The following is a 25,779-nucleotide window of genomic DNA, read 5'->3' as shown; positions in this document are numbered from 1 at the left end:
TCTGATGGTTGAGGCATCCACTGTGGGGCCTGGACAGCTCGGAGAGGCCTATATAACCGTGTCTCGCATGGGCCAATACAAACTGCCTCCTGTGTTGCATCATTTAATGAAGCATCTCTTGTACACAGGCAAGACTAGGAAGAGCTGACAATTAGGCTTACCATTTATCCCAACTGGATGGACTGGACGCCATTTACAGCAATGGTGTCCCATCCCTCTGGTCAGGAAAGATGATAACCCTAAGCTGACTCAATGCAATGGTAGCCACGTCAGGTGACAGAACAGTAGCACAAAAGAGTGGCAGGGGAAACTCAAAACAATATTTTTTTTTTAAAAAAAAGAGAAAATTGAAAGTTTCAGCAACAAGACAAAAAACAGGAGAAAATGACTCAAGTGGAGAATTAGGCGGGAGTGAGGGAGTGTCATGTCTTTCTTAGTATACCTGCGGGGCAGGAAACCCTATTCAGACCTAAAGGGAAGACACCAAGTCTAAGGGCCTTATGCCCAGAACCTCAGAGGTATTTCGGCTCTTAGGGTATGTCTACACTGCAGTGTTTTTCCAGAATAACTGCCGTTAGTCCAGAAAAAAATACTTGCGTCCATACTGCTATTGCATTCTTTTGACAAAAAGTTGAAAGAACCAAGGGGTTCTTTCACGAGGAAGACGTCTTTGTCTGAAAGAGCAGAAGAGGGAGTTCTTTTGAAAGAAGAGGCCTCCAGGAAATAGCACAGGTGCCCTGGTGGCCACTCCGTCCAAACTAATCAGAACTCTATAGTCCCTGTCTCCGGCCAGCTCTTAAAGCTGCAGGCACCTGGGACAACACTTGTGGCAGGGGGCTGGCCCAGAGAGCTGCACCTCACTGCGTGGCTGTGACTGCCACACTAATTGGGACCCATGGCCCAGCCACAAGCCTCCTGAGACCTCTCTGGCCCTCACAGGGAGCATGACCAGGGCTCCCAGGACTCAGCCAGAGGCCCGAAGAGGTTTGTGCCATAGTGGTCCGGGGCAGAGATCCTGGCCTTCCTGTAGGTGTGGGGTGAGCAGGAGATCCTGCAGGATCTCGGCTCCCAGTGGCACAACGCCGACATATACGGTCGGATGGCCGAGGCTCGGGCCACAAGAGGCCACCACTTCCAGAACCTCATACAAGTATGGAGCAAAGTGAAGGAGCTCTGCCAGGGTTATGCGAGGGCAAGGGAGCACAGCTCTCTCTCTGGGGCAGGACCCCACTCCTAGCCCTACTACGCTGAGCTCCACCACATCCTGGGGGGTGGTTCAGCCCCTTCCTCACCCCTGGTGGTGGACTTGGGGCTGGAGATGCTCATCTTTGCCAACCCAGGGCTCCCAGGCCAGGAGGAGGAAGAATCCGACGACGAGCTGGAGGAGGGGGAGGAGACAGCCAGCACAGTCACCCTCACCCTCAAGCCCGTACCCCAGGGCCTGGATGTCTTACACGCATTCTCTGAGGACGGGGAGGAATCATCAGGTGAGTGCTCTGTTTTTCACACACACAGGGCAGGGAAGGCGGGCGCAGAGGGGATGGGATGCAATCGTCGCTTGGTCATCTTGGCCTGGATATTGTGCTACACTCCGTGCACGTGGAACTACATGCAGTGCCAGTCTGCAACATGCAGCCCCAGGAGGCAGCCGCAAAGCACCTCAAGGCAGGGCCAGCCCGAGCCCTTTGGCACCCTGGGCCCAGGCATGCGGCGCCACCCCCAGGCGCAGGGTGCATGCGTGGGCCTGCCCCCCAGGGCGCTCGGCGCATGCGCGAGCTGGTCACGGCCACTGGCGCGCAGCCCGGGGCCGCCCCCAGGGTGCACAGCACATGCGCTGCCCAGCCTGGTCCGGCCAGCGCTGCTGGCACGCACGCTGGGCCGTGCAGGGCCCCGCAGCCATGGGTGGAAGGGTGCTGTTAGCCAGCGCCGCGGGGCCGGTGCTGCGGGATCCGGGCACGTGGCTCCTGATGGCAGCTGTAAGGGACGCCATGCACCCCTTACAGCTGCCATTAGGCGCCCCTCATCGGCTGGCGCCTTGGGAAGCTGCCCGGCTCACCCATGCCTCCATCCGGCCCTGTCCCCAGGGTCCTGTTCACGGGCTCTGGGGAGGCCACACACACATCTGACCCCTGTGGGAGATTCCCTCCCACCACTAACCACTGCTGGAAGCAGGCTGGGGACAAGGGCACACACGTGGCTGCACACAGACTTAGGAGTGCTGCACACGACACACGGGAATGCCTGCACACTTGAGGCACCACCCACTTCCACGGACAGCGCTGGCAGGTGTGCGTGCCGCCCCCAAGGAAGAGCAGACTGCTCCAGGCCCCTCTCCTGCCCATGGCATCCCACTGTGGCCGACCACTTCCCTTGCCCTGCCTGTCTGTGGGATGAGGATGGGGGGGAGCAAGAAGCATGGTCCCCTGGGCACCTCAGGGCCTCTGTGAGGCAGGGCCGATGTCCAGGCCACACATAGCCTTGCTCCTGGAACATCCCTGCCCTCTAGCCTGAGGACTCTTGTTCTCAGCTCACAGAGGAGGGCACGGACTCAGGGACAGTGTCTGCATGGATGACTGACCGCCTCTTCCTCTTTATTCTCCACAGCCGGACTAGCATCACTAATGGGCGATCACCGCCAGCTGAGGCAGCCGCCTGACCCTGGGGGAGCTACAAGTGCAGGAGGGTTCAGGGGGACCTGATGAGACAGCACGTGGTCATCCTCCAAGGCATGCAACGGATCCTGGCCCAGAAGGACCAGGAGGACGCTCAGGGGCCGTGTCTACATTTGCGAGATTTTGCGCAAAAACTTGCCGCCTGTCTACACTGGCCGCGAGTTCTTGCGCAAGAACTATGATGCGCCCGCTCAGGAATAAGCCCTCTTGAAGAAGTGTTCTTGCGCAAGAGGCCAGTGTAGACAGGCAACATGAATTTCTTGTGCAAGAAATCTCGATGGCTAAAATGGCCATCGGAGCTTTCTTGCGCAAGAGAGCGTCTACACCGGCACGGATGCTTTTGCGCAAAAGCACATCTCTTGCACAGAAGTACATGCCAGTGTAGACGCTCTCTTGCACAAATACTTTAATGCAAAAACTCTTGCGTTAAAAGTATTTGTGCAAAATCTTGCCAATGTAGATGTAGCCAGGGTGTGTCTAGACTACAGGGTTTTTTCCAAAAAAGTGGCCTTTTTTTGAAAAAACTTCCCCTGCATCTAAACTGCTGCCATGTTCTTTTGAAAGTAAATCGAAAGACCATGGCTGGTTTTTTAACTATGGAAAACCTCCTTTTACGAGGAATAACGCCTTTTTTCAAAAGTGCTCTTTCAAAAAAAGGCACTATGTATTGCAAACTGTGCTTTTTCGAAAGCGAGCATCCAGACTGTCTCGGTGCTCTCTTTTGAAAAAGTGGCTTGCTTTTTCAAAAGTACCGGTTGTAGTCTAGATGCTCTTTCGAAAGAGGCTTGCAGTCTAGATGGGACCCAAATATGGGCTCAGATGGTGCAGCAGAGCCAAAACATGTGTGCTACCATATATGAAATGATGGCACACCCAGCTCCTGTCCCTGTCCCTGTCCCCGCTGCTCCCACTGCCCTCCCTGCTCCTCCTTCTCCTGTTGTCCCAGGCCCCACCCACCTCCCGAGGTTGCCGAGGTCCTGAGACCTGAGGTGGCACTTCCAGCTGCACCACGCACCACTCCCAGCCCTGAGTCCCCCTCCTCCTTGGCCCTATCCAGGGAAGAAAAGGAGGAGTTGCACTATATGTAAGAGAGCACTATGACTGCTCTGAACTCCAGTTTAAAGAGGGAGAAAAACCTGTTGAGAGTCTATGGGTTAAGTTTAGAGGAGCAAACAACAGCAGTGATGTTGTGGTGGTGTCTGCTACAAGCCACCGAATCAGGTGGATGAGGTAGATGAGGCTTTCTTCGGACACCTGAGAGAAGCTTCCAGATCTCAGGCCCTGGTTCTTGTGGGGGACTTTAATCACCCTGACATCTGTTGGGAAACCAATATGGCAGTACACAGGCAATTCAGGAAGTTTTTGGACAATATTGGGGATAACTTCTTGACACAAGTGCTAAAGGATCCAACCAGGGGCCATGCGCAGCTTGACCGTCTGCTCACAAACAGGGAGGAACTAATAGGGGAAGTAGAGGTGGGTGACAACCTTGGAGGCAGTGATAATGAGATGGTAGATTTCAGGATCCTGACCAAAGGAAGAAAAGAGAGTAGTCAAATACACACCTTGGACTTCAAAAAAGCAGATTTTGACTCCCTCAGAGACCGGATGGGCAGAATCCCCTGGGATGCTAACATGAAGGGGAAAGGAGTCCAGGACAGCTGGCAGTATTTTAAAGAAGCCTTATTGAAGGCACAGAAAGTAACCATCCCGACACGTAGCAAGAGAGGCAAACATGGTAGGAGACCGGATTGGCTTACAGGGGAAATCCTTGGTAAACTTAAGCACAAAAAGGAAGCTTACAAAAAGTGGAAACTTGGACAAATGACCAGGGAGAGCTATAAATGTATAGCTCAAGAATGCCGGGGGGGTTATCAGGAAGGCGAAAGCGGAAATGGAATTGCGATTGGCTACGGATGTGAAGGATAACAAGAAAGGTTTCTACAGGCATGTTAATAATAAGAAAGTGATCAGACAGGGTGTGCGGCCCCTACTGGATGAAGGAGGTAACCTAGTGACAGATGATGTGGGGAAAGCTGAAGTACTCAATGCTTTCTTTGCCTCTGTATTCACGGACAAGGTGGGCTCCCGGACTAATGCGCTAAATGACACAAGATGGGATGAAGATGGACAGCCCTTGGTGGGTAAAGAACAGGTTAGGAACTATTTTGAAAAGCTAAACGTACACAAATCCATGGGTCCAGACTTAATGCATCCGAGGGTACCGAAGGAGTTGGCAAATGTCATTGAGGAGTCTTTGGCCATTATCTTTGAAAAGTCGTGGAGGTCGGGAGAAATCCCGGATGATTGGAAAAAGGCAAATGTAGTGCCCATCTTCAAAAAAGGGAAGAAGGACGATCCAGGGAACTATAGGCTGGTCAGTCTTACCTCGGTTCCTGGAAAAATCATGGAAGCGATCCTTAAGGAATCCATTTTGAGGTACTTGGAAGAGAGGAAACTGATTAGGAATAGTCAGCATGGATTCACAAAGGGCAAGTCATGCCTGACCAATCTGATTAGCTTCTGTGATGAGGTAACTGGCTCTGTGGACGTGGGAAAGTCAGTGGATGTGATATACTTGACTTTAGCAAGGCTTTTGATACCGTCTGCCACAATATTCTTGCCAGCAAGTTAAGGGAATGTGGATTGGATAAATGGACGGTAAGATGGATAGAAAGATGGCTAGAAGGCCAGGCCCAGCGGGTAGTGATCAATGGCTCAATGTCAGGATGGTGGTTGGTTTCTAGCGGAGTGCCCCAAGATTTGGTTCTAGGACCGGTTTTGTTCAATATCTTTATTAATGACCTGGATGAGGGGATGGATTGCACCCTCAGCAAGTTTGCAGATGATACTAAGCTAGGGGGAGAAGTAGATACGCTTGAGGGCAGAGATAGCGTCCAGAGTGACTTAGACAAATTGGAGGATTGGGCCACAAGAAATCTGATGAGGTTCAACAAGACGGAAGAATCCAAAGCATAGTTACAAGCTGGGGACCAACCAGCTAAGTAGTAGATCTGCAGAAAAGGACCTGGGGGTTACAGTGGATAAGAAGCTGGATATGAGTCAACAGTGTTCCCTTGTAGCCAAAAAGGCTAATGGCATATTAGGTTGCATTAAGAGGAGCATTGCCAGCAGATCCAGAGATGTCATTATTCCCCTTTATTCGGCTTTGGTGAGGCCACATCTGGAGTATTGTGTCCAATTCTGGGCCCCCCACTACAAAAAGGATGTGGACGCATTGGAGAGAGTCCAGCAGAGGGCAACCAAAATGATTAGGGGGCTGGAGCATATGACTTATGAGGAGAGGCTGAGGGAGTTGGGTCTGTTTAGGCTGCAGAAGATAGGAGTGAGGGGGGATTTGATAGCAGCCTTCAACTTCCTGAAGAGAGGTTCCAAAGAGGCTGGAGAGAGGCTGTTCTCAGTAGTGACAGATGGCAGAACAAGGAGCAATGGTCTCAAGTTGTGGTGGGAGAGGTTCAGGTTGGATATTAGGAAAAACTATTTCACTAGGAGGGCAGTGAAGCACTGGAATGGGTTATCTAGGGAAGTAGTGGAGTCTCCATCCCTAGAGGTGTTTAAGTCTTGGCTTGACAAAGCCCTGGCCGGGTTGATTTAGTTGGGATTGGTCCTGCCTAGAGCAGAGGGCTGGACTTGATGACCTCCTGAGGTCTTTTCCAGCTCTATGGTTCTATGATTCTATGATTCTAGGTTCTGAATCCTGCTCCTCCCTAGTTACTTTTATTATGGACAAAATACAAAGTTCGTGGTTTTCAACACAAAACTGGTATCTGTACTGATACCAAGGAAGGGGGGAAGGGAAAGATTGTTGTGGGAAAGGCAGAGAGGGGCAAGGCACAGGCCTCTAGTGGGGAGGGGGGGGTCATGGGGAGAGTTGGTGGGGTCTTTCAAAGAAACTCTCCCTCAGAGCTTCCCAGATGTGCACCCTCATTTGATGGGCCTGATGGATGGCAGCTGTGCACGGCGCATTCCACATGGATACAGGCCCTGTTTAGGTGGGTATTAAATTGGTCCCTGCTGAGGTCCAGGTGGCAGGTGTATAGCTTCATCAGCCATGGCATGAGGAGTAGGCCACATCCCCCATGATGCATAGTGGCATCTATGTTATACCAAATAAAAGCAAGCAGGATCTTATGAGGGGGATAAGGTAAAAAGCCACGTTTATTGTAAAGATAATAATAAAAAATAAAGAAAAGATAGAAGCAAACAACGTTGTTTAACTACTTAACCCTTATACATATACACATTCATTCATCCATTTATTCAGGTTCTGTGTATTTGTTATAGTTACCAGCCTGGAAGTTGCTTGTGACAGAAAAATGGCCAGGTATTCTGTACACAAGTGATGGTAGTGGGGAGCGAAGTCCTGATCAGATGTGCATCTGAAGCTCCTGGTAGGCTGGCAGCAGAACCTTGGACTCTGATTCCATAGTTTTTTAGTCCAGTTCTTATAGGAATTTTTTCCTATGCCAGTCTATGGAAATTGCTGCATCATGCTGATGTCTCCAGGGTGGCTGCCAGGTGCTTGACAGTGATCTCATCGGGTGGACCTTCAGTATTTGACACCTTTTGGTTGCACTGGCACCTGACGCCTTTTTCAGCCCTTTGTTGCTGTATTCTCAGGCTGGCACCTCTCAGAACCATTCACTCATCATCCAAGCACTCTCTCTCTTACATACATTCCTTAATTAATGTTTCCCATACAATATTTTTGTATAATAATAACTTTACATATCTCAGAGTTGTAGTTACAAAAAGTTTCTGGATGGTATTGCTTAAAACATTCTCTGAGTGCTGAATAAAGTTACAATGTTTTAAAGAGAACAGGCGTTAAGTAAGTAATAATGCCCTTAGTCAATTACAGGGCTTGGCTCCCATAGCAGAGTTAGTGGATTGACAGTGCATTGTTACAATGTATCTCGGCAATGTCAATTTCAAGCAGCCCCTTGCACAAGCTTGAGCATGCCCTGGAGCACAGAGGGGGGGCTGTTTCTGGCTACATAGGATTATATTCTTAACAGTTCTAAATTACATAACCTAATACATTATATTCTAAAGGGGCAATAATAATGATAAATCTAAACATTTAACAATCTTAACAAATAATAATAATAATAATAATAAGAAGAAGAAGAAGAAGAAGAATTAATAATAAATCTAAACACTTTAAGTTGTGGGGAACAAATTATGGGGAGTCACTTTCATTTGGGGGAATCATTTTCAATATATTAATATGTTATCCCTACATCTGCACATCCCCAACCTGACAGTCACGCTGGGGGAAGAATGTGCCAACCTCCAGCTAGTGGTAGAGGCTGGAATTCCTGAAAATGTGTGCATCGTGAGCTCTGCCCAACCACCCAACAAAAATGTCCATGAACTGTCCATGGTGGTAGACCAGGGCCTGCAGCACCATGCAGAAATAGCCCTTGCAGTTGATGTATTGGGCGGCTCGAAGCTGTGGTGCATGCATGGGAATATGGGTTCCATCTATGGCCCCACCGCAGGTGGGGAAGCCCAGGGTGGCAAATCTGGCCATGATGGGGTCCAGGTCTCCCAAGCAGATGACCCTGTATAGCAGGATGGAGTTAGGCCTTCACCACCTGCAGAAGGAGACAAAGAAATACAGAAAACAGAGAATGAGAGGGGGTGCCTGAGCCCTTGGGAGGTTCCGGAGTCCCTCTTCCTCCTTTCCCCCTCAAACACCGCAGGAGCCACCCCCTATGAGTCGTCCCCCACCCCCTGCAGGGCTGTGTGAGGGCGGGATGGCACATCCCCCCCAGGGATGGGACTTTCCCTCCACTCCCAGCCCACCCCCCACAGCCTCGCACCCCTTTCCCTAGGGTCCCCTTTTCCAAGACTTCCCCCCCCCCCCAGAGATTCTGAGAACACCTTACTTCCATGAGGAGGGCCCGGACAGTGGACTTTCCCATGCCAAACTACTTGCCCATAGACCACTAACTGTCTGGGGTGGCGAGCTTCCAGACAGCGATGGTGACCCACTTGTCCAGGGGGGTGGCGGGTCGTATCTGGGTATCCCGTCAATGGAGGGCAGGGGCAAGCCAGGCACACAGCTGCATGAAGGTGGCCTTCCTCATACGAAAGTTATGGAGCCATTGCTGGTTGTCCCACCACTCCATGACCAGCTGGTTGCACCAGTCGGAACTGGTGTCCAGCCTCCAAAACCGTCTCTTCACTGTGGGATGCAGTTGCCAGGGCCTTGCTCCGCACACAGGGAGAGGGTCTCAATGATGAGCTCGGTGTCGAGCTCGTGCAGGGCCAGGAAGCAGCCTGCACAAACAGAAGCTGCAGCAGTGTGGGGCCATCGCATGCCCACAGGCAGCTTCGGCTCCATGGCAAAGAGTATGCTGTGGTGTCCAAAAGCCGGGCAAGCAGAGCACACACTGCAAAAGCTTTGCTGTCCCTCGGAGAGGTAGGCAAGCAAGCAGCAGGGTCCCTTTAAGCACATGTCTCAGCTAGCCTTAGGCAACAGCACCCAGAAGCAACTACTGGTAAACCTCATTGCAGGAGGAATAACAGCTAATTCAATGTAGGGCTTTAATTTGGAATCCCGTTTCACTGCCGCGTGTAGACGCGGGCAGTTACTTCGGCCTAGTCAATTTCTAAAATGGCGACTGGACGGGAACATGCTAATGAAACGCGGGATATTTAAATCCTGCGCTTCATTTGCAATTTTGGTCACCCTCATTAGCCTCCCTAGATCGAACTAGGGGGCTAGTGTAGACATACCCTTCCAGAAAAGCTTATTCCAAAAGAAGCTTGCAGTCTAGACGTAGCCCTAAAGTCCATTGCTTTCAATGGATGTTAGAAGGCTAAATACCTTTATGGATCTGGGCCCTACTCCTACAAAATGATCCACACAGATAGATCTGTGTGTCTGCATTCATGTCAATGGTACTCTACACAGACACAATGAAAGATTAAGGAGTAAAGGATATTTATTTGGGATATATCTCTTCAGACACGCACATACATGCCTGCATACACAGTAGCCCAACAGTTAGTTTGTTCTTTTAAAGAAATGATGTGACACACATAAGGCTGACTCAAAGGCAGGGACTCATAAAAATGTGTAGTGATATATGCCTGTCAACTTGTACAACTATAATCATTAGGAAATACAACTTAAACCCGTTTTATTTCCTAACATGCAGAGCACATGTAGGCAGGGACTAGCAAGCACTTTGAAATGTATCCACACACTTGCTGAGCTGTCTATGGAGAGCGACAGTCTACATCCATAAACTCCAAGGCTGGCATGTCGGATCCAAAGCAATGAGCAAAAGTCTTAGTGTCATCAACTTCCACAGATGTCAGTGGGAGCTACAGATACTGAGAGCTTCTCAGCACAGTATGATTATCTATGTGTGTGGCCAACTTTAGCAGGATTTTGTTTTGTTTAGTTTTGTTTTTCCTCCAAGCCCTAGCTCTTGGATTCATGATTATGTACAACTCAGTTTTTGCCTTCCAAAAGTAAGTTTCTATCCGTCATGATTACAGAGAAGTTTAAAATATGACATGAGTTCACCCAAATGACTCAGAATCCAGAAAACAGTCCAAAAATAATATTTTTTTAAAAAACCTCATGATTTTTAAGCCAAATGAATGACTTTTTTCAGGCCTGACCTGAGATATTTGTTATGCTTGGGTTTAGAAATATTAATAACATGTTAGAAGTAATTTATATGCTGGGCTCTTGCAGTGCATTAGAAAGCCTGATGAGTGCTATCCCAGGAGAAGTACTGTTTTCCAACTGAACAGGGGAGAGGATCTGTGGGATCACGTGAGGATTACTTGCATTCCCTCCCTCTGGGGTATCTGGTGTTGGCCACTGTTGGCAGACAAGATACTGGGTTAGATGCACCTTTGGTCTGACCCAGTCTGGCCATTCCTTTGTTCGTATTAAGCACCCATGCTGAGTGAGAATGTGAATGGAGCAGACAGAGTATGTCTACTAGGGATGTTAAAAGTTGATTAAATAGGTAACTATGTGACCACTGAAAATCTCATGGGCAACATGCTGCATGCTCTTAAATAAGCATTATATTGCTGAGCCCACAGCGATGCCTCCCTGAGAGCAGGCCTGTCAGCCCCTGCTGGCCTGGCTCCCAGGGAAGTGGTTTCCCTGCCACAGTGAAGCTACATCCCTGGGAACTGCCTACATCCCTAATGTCTTCACCAGTGGCCTCCAACCTTTTTATGCACAAGAACATTTTTTAAGTATTAGGGCAACTCCCACCCTACCCCTGAGGCTCCACAGACTTCATTCCCCGCTCTCTCCATCACTTGCTCCCCCCACACACACACTTTCATTAGGCTGGGACAGGGGGTGCAGGCTCCAGGCTGGAACCAAGAGTTCTGGGAGCAGGAGGGGGTAAGAGATGCAAGCTCTGGGAGGGAAACTGGGTGCAGGAAAGGGGCTCTAGGCTGGAGCACAGTGTTAGGGTGCAGGTGAGGTATAGAGTACTGAGCAAACACCCAGGCCAAGGAGAAAGTCTCTGAATGCTTATGGGAAGCAAGGCTTTGCATTTCCCCCCTCAGTGACCCCTAGCATGCAGGACAGCTGCCTCCCAGGCTGGAGGCCCAAGGAAAAAGCCTGTGTGGGTGGGCGCACAACAGGGCTTGGTGCAGTAATTTGCTTGACCACAAGCCCTCTCATGGGGTGGTCTCGGCTACTGCCTAACTCCATCTGCACTGCTAGCCAAGGCAGCACCTTCTCCTCAGTGCGCACAGGCTCCAGCCTCAACTCCCCTGGGCAGGTGGATAGCCAATCTGTTATCATCTCCACTCCCTCCCCATCCTATCATTCCAGACTCCCTGCTGAATGCACAGGGGCAATCCCATCCCCTGAGTCTGTGGGGGCCGTTCTCAGACAAACACCTTCCTGCTGGCCAGATCCACCATATGCCACAGCAGCTGGATCAGCTCTTATCAGATCCCAATCTAGACCCCCCAGCATCAGCAGTCTTCCTGGACAAGATCACAGAGTAGTTAGGAAGGGAGGAGGGAGAAGCCTGTGGTAATAGCAGCAGCAGAAGGCAGCAAATTGACGGTGGAGACAGCTAAAAGTGGGAGAAAGCACCAGCAAATGGGTGAAAGGGCAGGAGCAGAGGTGGCAGCAGCAGGAAGGATGAACATTAGATGGGTCCCAAGAGAAGGGGGAGGAAAGAAATAGCAAAAGAGAGGGATAAATGGATGAGAGGCAGCAGGAGACAGAGGAGCCAATAGCATGGGCAAGGGCCAGCAGTACTTGGTAGGAGAAGGCACTTCTAGCAAATGGCAAAGTTGTTTATGAGATCAACATGTCTTCTAGTGCCCAAAGGAGCTCAGCTGAGACCTGGCCATCCAGGCTCTCGCTCTGCATGGTCATTGCAAATGGCCCTTCTCCCTGCTGGAGAAATGTGAACAGCTCTGACACCGCTGTGTGATCATTAAATACTGCCAATGCTGTTCTCTCCTGGGACTCTAGGGGTATGTCTACACTACCCTCCTAGTTGGAACTAGGAGGGTAACGTAGGCATACCGCACTTGCAAATGAAGCCCGGGCTTTGAATTTCCCGGGCTTCATTTGCATAAGCCGGGCGCCGCCATTTTAAAATCCCGGCTCGTTCGAACCCCGTGCCGCGCGGCACGGACTAGGTAGTTCGGACTAGGCTTCCTAGTCCGAATTACCGTTACTCCTCGTGGCCACAACTTCCCCCACAGAGTGAGGGAAAGCGAAGGGGGAAACTGAGGTTCCAGGCTTCCCATAGACCAGACTTATTTTTCTGGAGTTCTGGAGTTAGTGGATTAGACTCTGGCGTAGGGATAAAAATGAGGCTTCAGAGGTAGGTACCTTATCCACTGTGACACTGAAGGAGCCCTCCAACCTCCCTACCTTCAGGGCCCCCTTTATCCTTCCTGTGTTCAAGGGTGCCAGGTTGGTTCTCTGTGACACTGGTGGTGGCTGTCCCCAAGGGGACAGTGTGTGAGACAAGACTCCCAGCAAGTAGGATAGGGACAGGGTGCAGGATCTGGGAGGTAGCTGGGGTGCAGAAGCAGGCTGGGAGTAGGGTTTCTGGCCAGTTGGAGGGAGCAAGAACGAGGGAGGGTGCAGTGTGTGGCCAGGAGAGAGGGTTAAAGAACAAAGGAGGGTGTCGGAGTAAGCTGGGGATGCTGGGTGTTGGTGGGGAGGTAAATGACAGGATTAGGGTGTAAGTGAGGGGGTCTGGACATGAGGGGGAACCTTACCTGGCTTCGTGCTCCCTTGCAGCAATGGCTGCAGCCACGCTGTCCTTGCTGCCCCAGAGGGAGGCCCTGCTTCTGCGGGCCACGTGGTTCCGAAGGCCGGAGACACTGCGGCTGTGGCCATGCGATCCAGGGCTGACCCCGAGGCACTGCAGCCACAGGCCACCCCAGAGGCTGGAGGTGCCACTGCCGCAGCCACGCGGCCGGACCCCAGGTACCACCTGCCACAGAGGCACCATGGCCTGGGGCTGGCCCAGGAGGTGCCACTGTCATGGCTACACAGCAGGCCCTACAGGCTGCCCCAGAGGCACTGCAGTCACATGGCCCGGGGCCAGCCCCAGAGGTGCCACTACTGCGGATACATGGCCTGGGGCTCGCCCTGGAGTCACTGCTACCACAATTATGTGACCCAGGGCTGGCCCTGAAGGTGCTGCTACTGTGTCTTAGGGCTGGCCTGGAGGCACCACTACTGCAGCCAGGCCGTCCGGGTCCAGCCCTGGAGGTGCCGTGGTATCAGCGTCTCCATCCTCCGGAGCCAACCCCAGACTGTGTGGCCGCAGAAGCAGTGTCTCCTGGGCTGGCCCCTGGCTGCCTGGCTGCGGTAGCAATGCTTCCAGGCTGGCCCTAGAGAGGTGCTTGAGTCCTGGCGCTGCCTCCTCTCCAGTGGCAGTGTGGGGCATGTAGGGGCTCAGCTGAGCTCCTCCCCATCATGAGTCCTGTAATTAGGAGGAGGGGTCTGTAATTGCCTCGCGGGCCGGATCAAAGCCCAAAGCGAGCTGGATCCAGCCCGCTGAGAGACTTTTGTCCACCCCGATCTAAAGAATAGCCACATCTCCTCAATAGGAGTGAAACCCTTATGAATTTGTAGACAAAAGACATTTTCTGTGAAAAATCACTTTTTGTGAAAAATGTGATGTAATTGAGAGTCCAGCTTTCCATTAATGATTAGATTAGAGAGAAGTTTTTGACCTGCCCTAGTGAAAATGAATAGCCATTCAACATTTGAGGGAACATGTAGGCTGTGTCTGCATTGGCACGATCTTGCGCCAAAGTGGCCGCTTTTGCGCAAAAACGTGCTGCCTGTCTACACTGGAGGGGAGTTCTTGCGCAAGAACACTGACGTTCTAATGTGTGAAATCAGTGCTTCTTGTGCAAGAACTGTGATGCTCCTGCTCAGGAATAAGCCCTCTTGCGCAACTGTTCTTGCGCAAGAGGCCAGTGTAGACAGGCAACATGAATTTCTTGCGCAAGAGAGCGTCTACACTGGCACGGATGCTCTTGTGCAAAGGCACATGCCAATGTAGACATAGCCGTACTTTTTTTGCAGTATTCCACCAACTCTGCTTATACACGGAAAACATGTAGGAATCACTGTGCTAAATCAAACTAGTGATTCATGGACTCTAGTACATGGTCTCGTTTAAGGAATAAGTTGCACATAAATGAACTTCTTCCTAACCTCAGGCAGTTAGGGCACATCTCTACTTACCAGAAGATCAAGGCTCCGGAGGTCAATCTTCATAGAATCATGGAATCCTAGAGTTGGAAGAGAGCTCAGGAGGTCATCAAGTCCAATTCCCTGCTAAAAGCAGGACCAACCCCAACTAAATCATCCAAATCAGGGCTTTATCAGAGCAGGACTAAAAAATCTCTAGGGACGAAGTCTTCCACCACCTCCCTAGGTAACTGATTCCCATGCTTCACTGCCCTCCTAGGCCACGTGTAGACAGCGACATTATTTCGGGATACTGGAAGTATCCCAAAATAGTTATTCCGTGTCTTTAAATGTGCCTGTTATTTCAAAATGTACCCTTATTTTGAGGGTACGGTGCAGTGTAAATGCACCTCTAGTGAAATAGTATTTTCTAATATCCAACCTAGACAGTCCCCGCTGCAACTTGAGACCATTGCTCCTCATTCTGTCATCTGTCACCATTGAGAACGGACACATTCCATCCTCTTTCGAATCTTCCTGCAGGTATTTGAAGGCTGCTATCAAATTCCTCCCTTCCCCCTCATTCTTCTGTAGACTAAATAAAGCCAGATTCCTCAGCCTCTCCTCCTAAGTCATAAGTCATTTTGTTGCCATTTGATGGACTTTATCAATTGCATGTAAATCCTGTCTGTAATGGTGGGCCCAGAATTGGACACAATACTCCAGATGTGGCCTCACCAGTGCTGAATAAAGGGGAAGAAACACTTCCCTAGATCTACTGGAAATGCTCCTCCTAATGCATCCCAATTATCCTGCTTGGCACCATGGGCACATTCTTGACTAGTATCAGCTTCTTATCCACTGTAATCCTAAGGTGTTTCCCTGCATAACTTCTGCTTAGCCAGTTGGTTTCCAACTTAGGGAATGTCTACATTGCATTCCTCTTTCGAGAGAGGAATGCAAATGCAGACTAATGAAATTGCAAATGAAGCACGTATTTGAATTTCCTGCACTTCATTTGCATAATCGTACCTGGCTGCTTTTTCAAAATACCCTATTTCAAAAAAAGAAATGCTGTCTAAACGTGGTTATTTTAAAAGAAAACCCTTCTTTCGAAATAATCCTTACTCCTAAAAAAATGAGGTTTAACAGTTATTTTGAAAGAAGGGTTTTCTTTTGAAATAACCGTTTCTAGACAGCGTTTCTTTTTTTGAAATAGGGTATTTCGAAAAAGTGGCCAGATGCAATTATGCAAATGAAATGAGGGAAATTCAAATCCATGCTTCATTTGCAATTTTGTTCATCTGCATTTGCATTCCTCCGCCTTGCTCCAGCACCCTTCCCCCAGCCAGACACCTTCCCCCAGCTGGCTCCTGCACCCTCCCCTGCTACTGAACCCTCCTTCCTGGCCACACACTGCAACGTTCCTTGTTCTTGATCCCTCCCCCAGCCAGGCACCCTACTCTCAGCCTGCTCAGGCACCTCACCTCCCACCCAGACCTTGAACCACCATTCCTCTCACTGGAAGCCCTGTCCCACACACTGACTCCCCATTTTTGTCCTAAACCCAGGGGCTGAGGGGGGGGGGGTCACAAAATCCACTAACTCTGGAACCCCAAAGGAGTAAATCTGGGTTATGGGAAGCCCTGAACCTCAGTCCTCACTGTCCTCCTCCGCCCCCTCCCCACGCATTGGGGCTGGAGCACCAAAGAAGTGAAGCCTCTCAGTTGGGGGCTGCATCAGTGGGGGGGTTTTTTGTTTATTTGGGGTTGTTTTGGGGTTTTTTGCTTTTCACTTGTGTAGTTCCCAGTTGATTTTTCTGTGGGTCAGTGGACCCCAACCCAAAAAAAGGTTCCCCACCCCTGCCATAAATAAAGAAAACATGGGAATCTTTTGTGTTGGACATAAATGAATATGTTACTTTCTTTAAAATGAAGCTTGATAAACTAACTTAAGAAAATTGCAGTGCTTAATCAGTTTAATAATTGAAATGAATAGTTCCTTTTTACTCGTTAAATTACACTGTTCTCCCTTGCTGCAGCACTAGCAAAATGGCTTGGACATAATTATGTAATTAACAGCAAGTTTCCATTAGCAACTGGTGGCCCTTGGAAAGGTTTGTGTTGAGCCAGGTGGGTCACGGGCCAAGAGAATTTGGGAACCATTGTGTTAGAGAGATGGGAGAATGCAGGGTTGCAGTGGGGCAAGGCTAGTGGCAGGGCGGCAGGGCTAGGAGAACAGTGCCTCCACCTATGAGGTAAGGCCCAGGCCCAGGTCCAGCCCCACTGGCTGGAAGCCCCACCCACATTTGCCGAGCAGATAGAGCAGCAACAGACAGAGGCAGCCGAGGGAGAAGGAGGGCCATGGTCTGCCATGATCCCAGAAGGTATAACAAAATCATTTTACCAATTACTGTTTCCACTCAAATTCTCCATTGCATGACTATTTTGAACTCCTTTATCATTTAAAAGAATTGTTGTCCACATGTCCAAAAAAAGTACCCCTCTAGAGAAATTCCTACAGACCAGCCTGTAATGCACACAAGTGCAAGGGTACTTGGCATAACTTTGAAATAACTTTTTTAATAAAACTGCCAGGCAATAAATCTATTGTTGTTTCCTATGCAGATTTCCTCACCTAGCTTCTGTCACATTTGTTGCAGCGCAATGGTTCACGTGCAGAAAAGCACACTTATCCTTTAACACACAGACACTCAGTCCCCTCCGATCTTCTCTGAGATGACTTCCAAGTCTCTGTAATGTGGCCTCAATGTATGGGCATTCTCTAGAGCAGTGGTCTCAAACCTTTTTATGTCCAAGAATACTTTCTGCGTTTAAGGGCAACACAGAATCTACCCCTACCCCAAGACCCCATCCTTCCCCCAAAGCCCCACTGACTCCACCCCCTCCCTTGGTTGCTTTCCCACACACACTTTCATCTGTCTAGGACACAGGGTTGGGGTGCAGGAGGGAATGATGAGTGTCAGTTCTAGGAGCAAGTTTGGATGTAGGAGGGGGCTTCAGGCTGGGGCAGAGTGTTGGGTACAAGATGGGATGAAGAGTGTGGGCTGTGGGAGGGAGTTTGGGTGGGCTCAGGGCTGGCACAGGGAGCAGGCGTGCAGGCTGTGGCTGGGAGATACTTACCACAAGTGGCTCCCAATCAGCAGTACAGAAGGACTCAGGTAAGCTTAACTCTTTCTAGGCCATGGGCCACACAAGCATATGAGTTACACATATTTGCCATATCTGGACTGTATTTATGTTCTTAAAACAAAAACATCCGTAAAACATTTTTTTCGAATAAGATTTCTCATCCCTGGGATTCACAGTCAAGAACAGTTTCTAGAGAGGAATTAGAAAGAAATGTCCTCTGATTTTAAAATTATCTTAATTAAAAAAACATTCACACACATAACAAGGAAAATTGCCAAGAAATAAGGGTATGTCTACACTACAAAGTTAGTTCGAACTAACGGACGTTAGTTCGAACTAACTTTCATAGGCGCTACACTAGAACTCCGTTAGTTCGAATTTAAATCGAACTAGCGGAGCGCTTAGTTCGAACTAGGAAACCCTCATTTTACGAGGATTAAGCCGAGTTCGAACTAGCTAGTTCGAATGAAGGGGTGTGTAGCCCCTTAATTCGAACTAGTGGGAGGCTAGCCCTCCCCAGGTTTCCCTGGTGGCCACTCTGTACTATGTACTTTAGAAAGGTGTGTCTGTCTGTCTATTCTTCCGTCCATCAGTGAGTCTATGTGTTCAAGAACCTCTCCTAAACCGTAACAACTAGGACCACCAAATTCGGTAAACTGCTTTCTCTTCTTAAAGCTAGGTCAGGGTTTGATTATCTCAGGACAAGGGGATAAGCCTGGAATTCGCTTGTTTCTCATAAAATGGAAAGGGAAAGGTCTAGCAGGAGGGAGTTGTGCTGCGGATTGAGCCAGGGGACAAGGGTGGAGAAAGGGACAGCTATCCAATATATATTTCTCTGTCTGTGTGTCTGTTTGTCTGTGTGTCGGTCTGTCCCACACCCAGGGAACATGCACTGTTTTCCGGGTTGTGTGCTCACTGTAGCAGCAGCGACTATGGGTAGGCACTTCTTACCTCTCCCTCTCTTCCCCACCCAAGCTGCTGCAGTGAGAGGGGCTGGGGTTATTCTCTTCCCCTGGGGCAGCCTGCATACTGAACCCCCCACTTCCCAGATCCACCCCAGAACAATAATTTAAACGAAGAAAAATGCAATGCTCAGTCAAACTTCCAGTAATATATAATGTAATATATAATATATCCTTGCCTCTAATTTCTACTCCAACCTTTTTTACCCATGGAAGTTTATGCCCAATTACATCTGTTAGACTTTCTATCCCTGTGAGACTTGTCTCCACAAACAACAACATTCTCAACCCACTTTACAGGGGATTTGTTTGGGACCCTTTGTTCTCACTTCTTGTCCATTTTATCAAATCGGCACCAGTAGGTAAAAAGAGGAATTTTATTTATTTCTTCACATAACACATGAATTAGCGGGCACCCAATGAAATCAGTAGGTGGAAGGTTTAAAGCAAACGTAAGGAATACTTCTTCTCCACAGTCAACCTGTGGAACTCCTTGCCAGGGGATGTTGTGATGTTCAAAGTAGTAATAGGATTCAAAAAAGAAGTTCATGAAAGTCAAGCCCATCAATGGCTGTTAGCCAAGATGGTTAGGGATGCAACCTCATGCTCTGGGTGTCCTTAAACCTCCACCCATCAGAAGCTGGGACTGGATTACAGGGGATGGATTATTCCCTCTGAAGTTCCTGGCATTGGCGACTGTCGGAAGACAGTGTACAGGGTTAGAAGAACCATTGGTCATTTTGATGTAGCCCATTTGGATTGCTCTAATATTGGAGAATATTTGTATAATTAAGGCAAGTTTAGTGTCTTACCTGTCACATCCAGGTTCTGGGAGTCACTTAGAAGTGAATTCTTTTCCTGATTCTGATCATCCTTGTGCTGATACAGACAGGTAAATCTCCCTGTGTTGTTCACACTCACTCGATAGCTGTAGGCAAATTTGGTTTCCTGCATTGGCCAGCTTCCAAGATCCTTCCCATCTTTGCAGAAAATAACACGTGAAAAAGGAGAGAGGGCAGGTACTTTGCACTTCAGGACCAAGATGACTCCTTCCTCAGAGGATGTCTTGTCTAGAAGTAGCTGAGGAGCAGAGTGGTTACCTGAGTAATAAAAACATTCGGCTAAAGACAATGGGTCTATTTCCTTAATGATGGAACCTGCCAGTGCTCTAAGGACATTAGCAGAGATTTTGGCCCAATATATAAGGTCACCTGCCTGGTTTTGGGGCCTTTACAAAATCCCAATGGAAATGTTGCCCCAAAGAGCCCATAGAAGGAAAGGAAATGGGGGGTCAGTCTGTTGCCTCTGTCTCTACACAACCAGTTATTTCAAAATCATGTTGAAATACTGTCAAGCTAGAGGAGTGTTTACTCCAACTCTTGTAACCTTCAGACTGTGTCTAGACTGACAAGTTTTTTCTGCAAAATCAGCTGCTTTTGCAGGAATACTTGCCAGCTGTCTGCACTGGTCACTTGAATTTCCACAAGAACACTGACGATCTTATGTAAGAAATCAGTGCTTCTTGCGGAAATACTATGCTGCTCCCATTTGGTAAAAGTCCTTTTGCGCAAAAGCTTTTGCGCAAAAGGGCCAGTGTAGACAGCTCAGATTTGTTTTCCGCAAAAAGCCTCGATCGCGAAAATGGCGATCTGGGCTTTTTTGTTCAAAAGCGCGTCTAGATTGGCACAGATGCTTTTCCGCAAAAAGTGCTTTTGCGGAAAAGCGTCCGTGCCTATCTAGACGCTCTTTTCTGCAAATGCTCTTAACGGAAAACTTTTCCGTTAAAATCATTTGCGGAAAATCATGCCAGTCTAGACGTAGCCTCGTTGTATAAGGAGTCGGATGAGGAGAGCTCTATTTTGAAATAAGTGCTGTGTAGATGCTCCCAATTTTGAAATAAGCTGCGCAATTGATGTAGCTCAGTTTGTGTAGCTTTTTTGAGTTAAAAAACCAGCTGTGTAGATGCACCTTCAGAGTTACTTATCCAACTGCAACAAATAGTTCCAATTTATCAGCGGCCACTAAAACTAAGTGCCTTGATTTTAATTGTGCACTAGTCACACCAATTCATAAAGTCAGAGACAGCCCAGAATTATAAATTCCTGGTTAGACAGACTATGGACAGTGTTCCATACTCCTTCTTACAAGTCAGGTTCTTTCTCCCTAATTTTCCAAATGACACTGATCTATCCTTGCATCATGGGAAGTTTGGGGAGGAAATTTTTTATATAGGCACCATCTAAGACGAGCAAAATAACATATCCGGGCCCTTGTGACTGCAGAAGCTTGCAATAGGTTGGGTTTGCTGACCCGGTGCATTAACCACTATTTCCAAATGGGGTTGAAAGGCTCTTATGAAAAAGTCTGCTATATCCCAGTTCCCTATATGGGTTGCCAGAGCCATCCAAGGGGTTCAGAGCAGGTGTGGAAAACAGGCTGGACTTGGATCCGGAAAAGAAGCCTGAGGCCTTGGTTTCGGGAAAAAATTCCAGTGATTCATCTTTTTCATTATTTTTATTTTTATTCCTGCATAGACCAGGCTTTACCTTTTAGTTTTACTGCATCCTTTGGTTGTTTATACTCAAGAGCATATGTTCATTAAGAGCAATTCGCAAACTAATACTGCTGATCAGCTTTCAATCACTGTGCTGTTTGGTCAATTACGCCATTGCTATTAAATTAATTATCTGCCAAAGTATTTTGCACAGTATTTTTCTATATGTTCCTGTGGAATTTGGTAAATAAATTAATTTCCCTCAATATAGAGACCTTCATCTAATAAACAATTAATATTTTTAACCCAGTCTACATAACCCCACCCAGCTCCTCACAATTTCTGTCCCCGGAATTCATTGCTAGTCTTTCAGAAATTGCAGGCTTTTTCTGCAGTGTCAATTTATTTCTGCTCTAGGAATGTGGAGGAAATACTCACCTGGAGAGCTGCAGATTTCTTGATTTGTGAAATGAACCCCTTTAAAATAAACACACGATTTTAGTTTTAGGCACAGGCTCAAGCTTTGTTCTATCCTGCTATTGGGTAAATCCAGACTCACCTGTTGCTGGAATGGGTCAGGGCACATTCTGAGGAGAGATAAATAATACCTTTAGCTGCATATTATTTTCTCTTATGAGATATAAAGGAAATGAAATACAATGGTGGTTTATAGCCTATGATCCAGGGTCCCTTGTGGATTTGCAGATTAAATCTAAGGCTTTGTTTATGTTGCCAATTAAACAACAAAACATTTGTCATTCACGGAGGCTTAACACCCCATTCATTTGAAAGACAAATTTTTCAGTGGCAAATGGGTCATTTTCCGCAGGAGCGCTCTCCTGTTAACAATACAAATCCTTCTCATAGGTGGTGGAATGATTTTGTCAGGAAAAGGGCTCACAAACAGCAGCGTTTGCATTACTCGACTTTTATCGACACAACTGTACTGACACAGCTGTGATAGTAAAAGCTGTGTAATATTATGGACAAATCCTAACATTTCCAAAGGGATCTGCAGCTGCATTTGAATTATTTTAGGGGTCCACAAATGAAAAAAAAATGAAAATCGCTGTAATGCAGACATGATAGAGTGGTTGAGCAATATGACACCTGGATATTTCAAATACAAAAAAAGAAAGGAAATGCATTCTGCCGCTTTAACATTTTCATCATATGACACATGATGTTGAGTAATATCACATACTAGCAGGTAAATGCAGAGATATAATAACATTATATAAAGAGGCACCAATTCTCTTCAAGCCTAGATTAAACTAAGATCTCAGTCCCAATTTAACTGACTTTATACTAGTGCAAAAATTTAACTCCCTGGGAGCTCCTTGCAGTACTCTAGACAATGCATTGCCTATTAAACTCTAGAGGTGCGTCTGCCCAGCAATGTTTTTTCGAAATCTACACAGCCGGCAGTTATTTCAAAATAATGTTGAAATGCTGTAAGCTGGAGAACTTCTTAGTCTGACTCCTGTAACCTTCATTGTAATCGGAATAAGGAAAGCCAGAGGAAGGGTGCTCTATTTCAGAATAAGTGCTGTGTAGATGCTCCCCATTTCGAAATGAGCTGTTTTGAAATAAGATACGCAATTGACCTAGCTCAATTTATGTAGCTTATTTTGAGGTAATCTCTGCTGTGCACCCTAGTAGAACTTCTTCCATGTTGAAACAAAAAACAGGACTGTGTAGCACTTTAAAGACTAACAAGATGGTTTCGTGGGCCAGACCCACTTCCTCAGATCAAATAGTGGAAGAAAATTGTCACAAACATATATACCAAAGGATACAATTAAAAAAATGAACACATATGAAAAGGACAAATATCTGAAATTTGATTTGTCCTTTTCATATGTGTTCATTTTTTAAATTTGTATCCTTTGGTATATATGGTTGTGACAATTTTCTTTCACTATTTGATCTGAGGAAGTGGGTCTGGACCACGAAAGCTCATCACCTAATAAACCATCTTGTTAGTCTTTAAAGTGCTACACAGTCCTGTTTTTTGTTTCAGCTGCACCAGACTAACACGGCTACATTTCTATCACTATTCTTCCATGTTGTCTGCTTTGAAAAAAATTGAGCCATTCTGAAATTATTTCATATCAGACAAAGGCCAAGTCACCTGCAAAATTGCTGCTTCTAAAATTCCATTATATATGAATTGTCCATGTGAAAATTAGTCAGTCGTATTTTGTTTTATTGCTTGGAAAGACATGCCTGTTTTTCTGCTCTCACATAGATGATTAAAGGGATTTAAGACAAACAATTGAAAATAAAAAAATTCCTTCTAGACTGTGACTAAGAAGAGATTTGAATTTGAAAAGGAGATTGTTTTAAGGAAATTCTGAGTATGTGAACGGAGGAAGATTTTAAAAATGTGAGGCTGTTTTTAAATGAAGTCAGAACATATTCTCAACTACTGGAACTTTCACTACCATGAAAAATTCCCATTCTGCTCTCTCTTTAAACTCAGCAACTAAAGTCATGATGCTTGCCGACTAGACCACTGAAAGCATGTAAAAGGGAAAGAATGGTGCTTAAAATAATAAATACAATGTAGGTACAACAATTATTTCCAATGATTTAAATAAATATTTGGCATGGTATTTTTTCTTACTTGCCAAATAAAACTGATCATATTATTTATTATAAGAATTGGACTCCTTGTTTCTTAGATCACAAATAAATATATGTGGAAACCAGCCACCTCTAATCACTGAGGTATTCCTACACTGCAGAGCTTACCTCAAAATAAGCTACCCAAACTGAGCACTTGTACAATGAGGATTACAGGAGTTGGAGTAAGAAGTCTTTCAACTTGACAGTATTTAGATACTATTTTAAAAAAACAGCCTGCTGTGTAGATGCGGACTAAGTTATTTCGGAATAGCACTAGTTATTTTGAAATAGGGTTGCAGTGTAGACGTACCCTATGACTTCTTTTGAATTCCATTTTGGATTATTCAAGAAGATTTCACGCTCTTTATTCATGTTTGCATATTGTAGGTGTCCCAATGGAAAAGAAATTCTGGCATTTACAAAACATTAAATGATTATATCTTCAATTTATAGGTTATTAATCTTCCAAAATAAGTTCCATTCTATAGTGGTGGATCTTAAACAGAGATATCTTGATTAAATAAGTGATATTTCCTTACGGTCTCATTCTGCCCCAAATTTGCACAGTTCAAATCAAAAGTAAGTCAAGTGGAGTTACACTGAATTTGCAATGGTAGAATCTTATCCTTTATAAGTGTGTCTCAGTATGTGTATAAAATTAAGGCTGAGATTTTAAGTGTGCCCTAAAGGATCTGGACTCTCAATTCCTGTTAAGGTGAATGAGAATTGTGTGTTGAAATCCCCTAGGTAACTTGGCAAACCTTACCCTTAAATTCAATTTTAGACCAGTTATTAAAATGTTGCCTTTTAATTAAGGGGACTAGGCTCAAATATTTTGCTCTCAGTCTCAACTAAAAATAAAAGGTGGAATATCCACACTACTCACAGCAAAGCCAGAGAAGCAGCAGTGGGATCATCAGGAGATTTGGTGAGGAGAGGCGACAAGGAGACCAGAATCTGTTCTGGGTTTCCTCTTGCCCACTGGGATTCACAGAAGATCAGACACAGCCCCTCCCAACTGAGTTGCTTCTGGTAGCAGGTACAGGAAGCTGCTGCATTCACCTCTGCATCTCCTTTTGCTTCTCAGGGCTGTGGCAATAGGCAGGTCGGTTTGTTATCTCCTGTGGACTGTGTTGCTGCTGTCTGTATGAAACGAGGGTTCACTACATTCTCCCTGCACCATCCCTCAGCCCCAGCTTCCTGTTTGAAACTGAAAAACCAAGGAGTTTCCTTTGATCTGAACCACAGACAATGACAATGGACTGTGGAGGCGTCAGTCCCATGTTCTGAATGGCCAAATAAACAGGAGAAGACACATTTCAGCCAATTTTCACATTTAACAGCCCTTCCTTTCCGAGGGTGTGTAGGGGGTGTTTTAAAGTCACTTCTGCTATAAATTAAGAAAGCCTTTGGCTGTGCTTGAAGAAAACAACCTAAATTCTTTCTCTGATACCAGTGTACCTAAAAGCAGCTCTACTGAAAAGTTTCCGAAAAACTTTTGAGCAAAAGGGCCAGTGTAGACAGCAAAGATTTGTTTTCTGCAAAAAAGCCCCGATCGCAAAAATGGCGATTGGGGCTTTTTTGTGGAAAAGCGCGTCTAGATTGGCCATGGGCACTTTTCTGCAAAAAGTGCTTTTGCGGAAAAGCGTCCTGCCAATCTAGACGTGCTTTTCCAAAAATGCTTTTAAAAGAAATCTTTTCCGTTAAAAGCATTTCCGGAAAATCATGCCAGTGTAGACGTAGTCTGAGTGTGTTGGTGTGTAAAAACAGTTTGCTCCTGCTTTGCTTAGATTTGTTAGATAGTTTGCAGATTTGAGTGTTACTTTGTTTATTGTAATTAACTTAATTTGTCACTCTACCCCAGCTATTGTTTTATTAAATGCAGGGAGAGTTAAAATATGGTTACCAATGTTTGTAATTTTGTGGGAATACAGAAAAGCAGGATCTTGCTAAATTTGTTCCAAAGGGAAGGGCTCATAATTATCAAAAAGAACCTTGCTAAGCAGGGACATGACTTTCAGAGCTCTATGGCTATGGCTACACTACAGAGTTTTTCTGGGATACCCTGAAAAAATTCTGCCACATCCAGGGAAAGCATCCGCTTTTTTTGGACCAATTTCCAAAAAAGCGGGCACATGCATTGGGAAGCCCTGTATTCCTCATTTTA

This window comes from Pelodiscus sinensis, unplaced genomic scaffold (assembly GCF_049634645.1).
Source record: "Pelodiscus sinensis isolate JC-2024 unplaced genomic scaffold, ASM4963464v1 ctg36, whole genome shotgun sequence".
Taxonomy (NCBI): Eukaryota; Metazoa; Chordata; order Testudines; family Trionychidae; genus Pelodiscus; species Pelodiscus sinensis.
The sequence above is the reverse complement of the archived record's forward strand: the minus strand, read 5'-3'. Positions refer to the sequence as shown.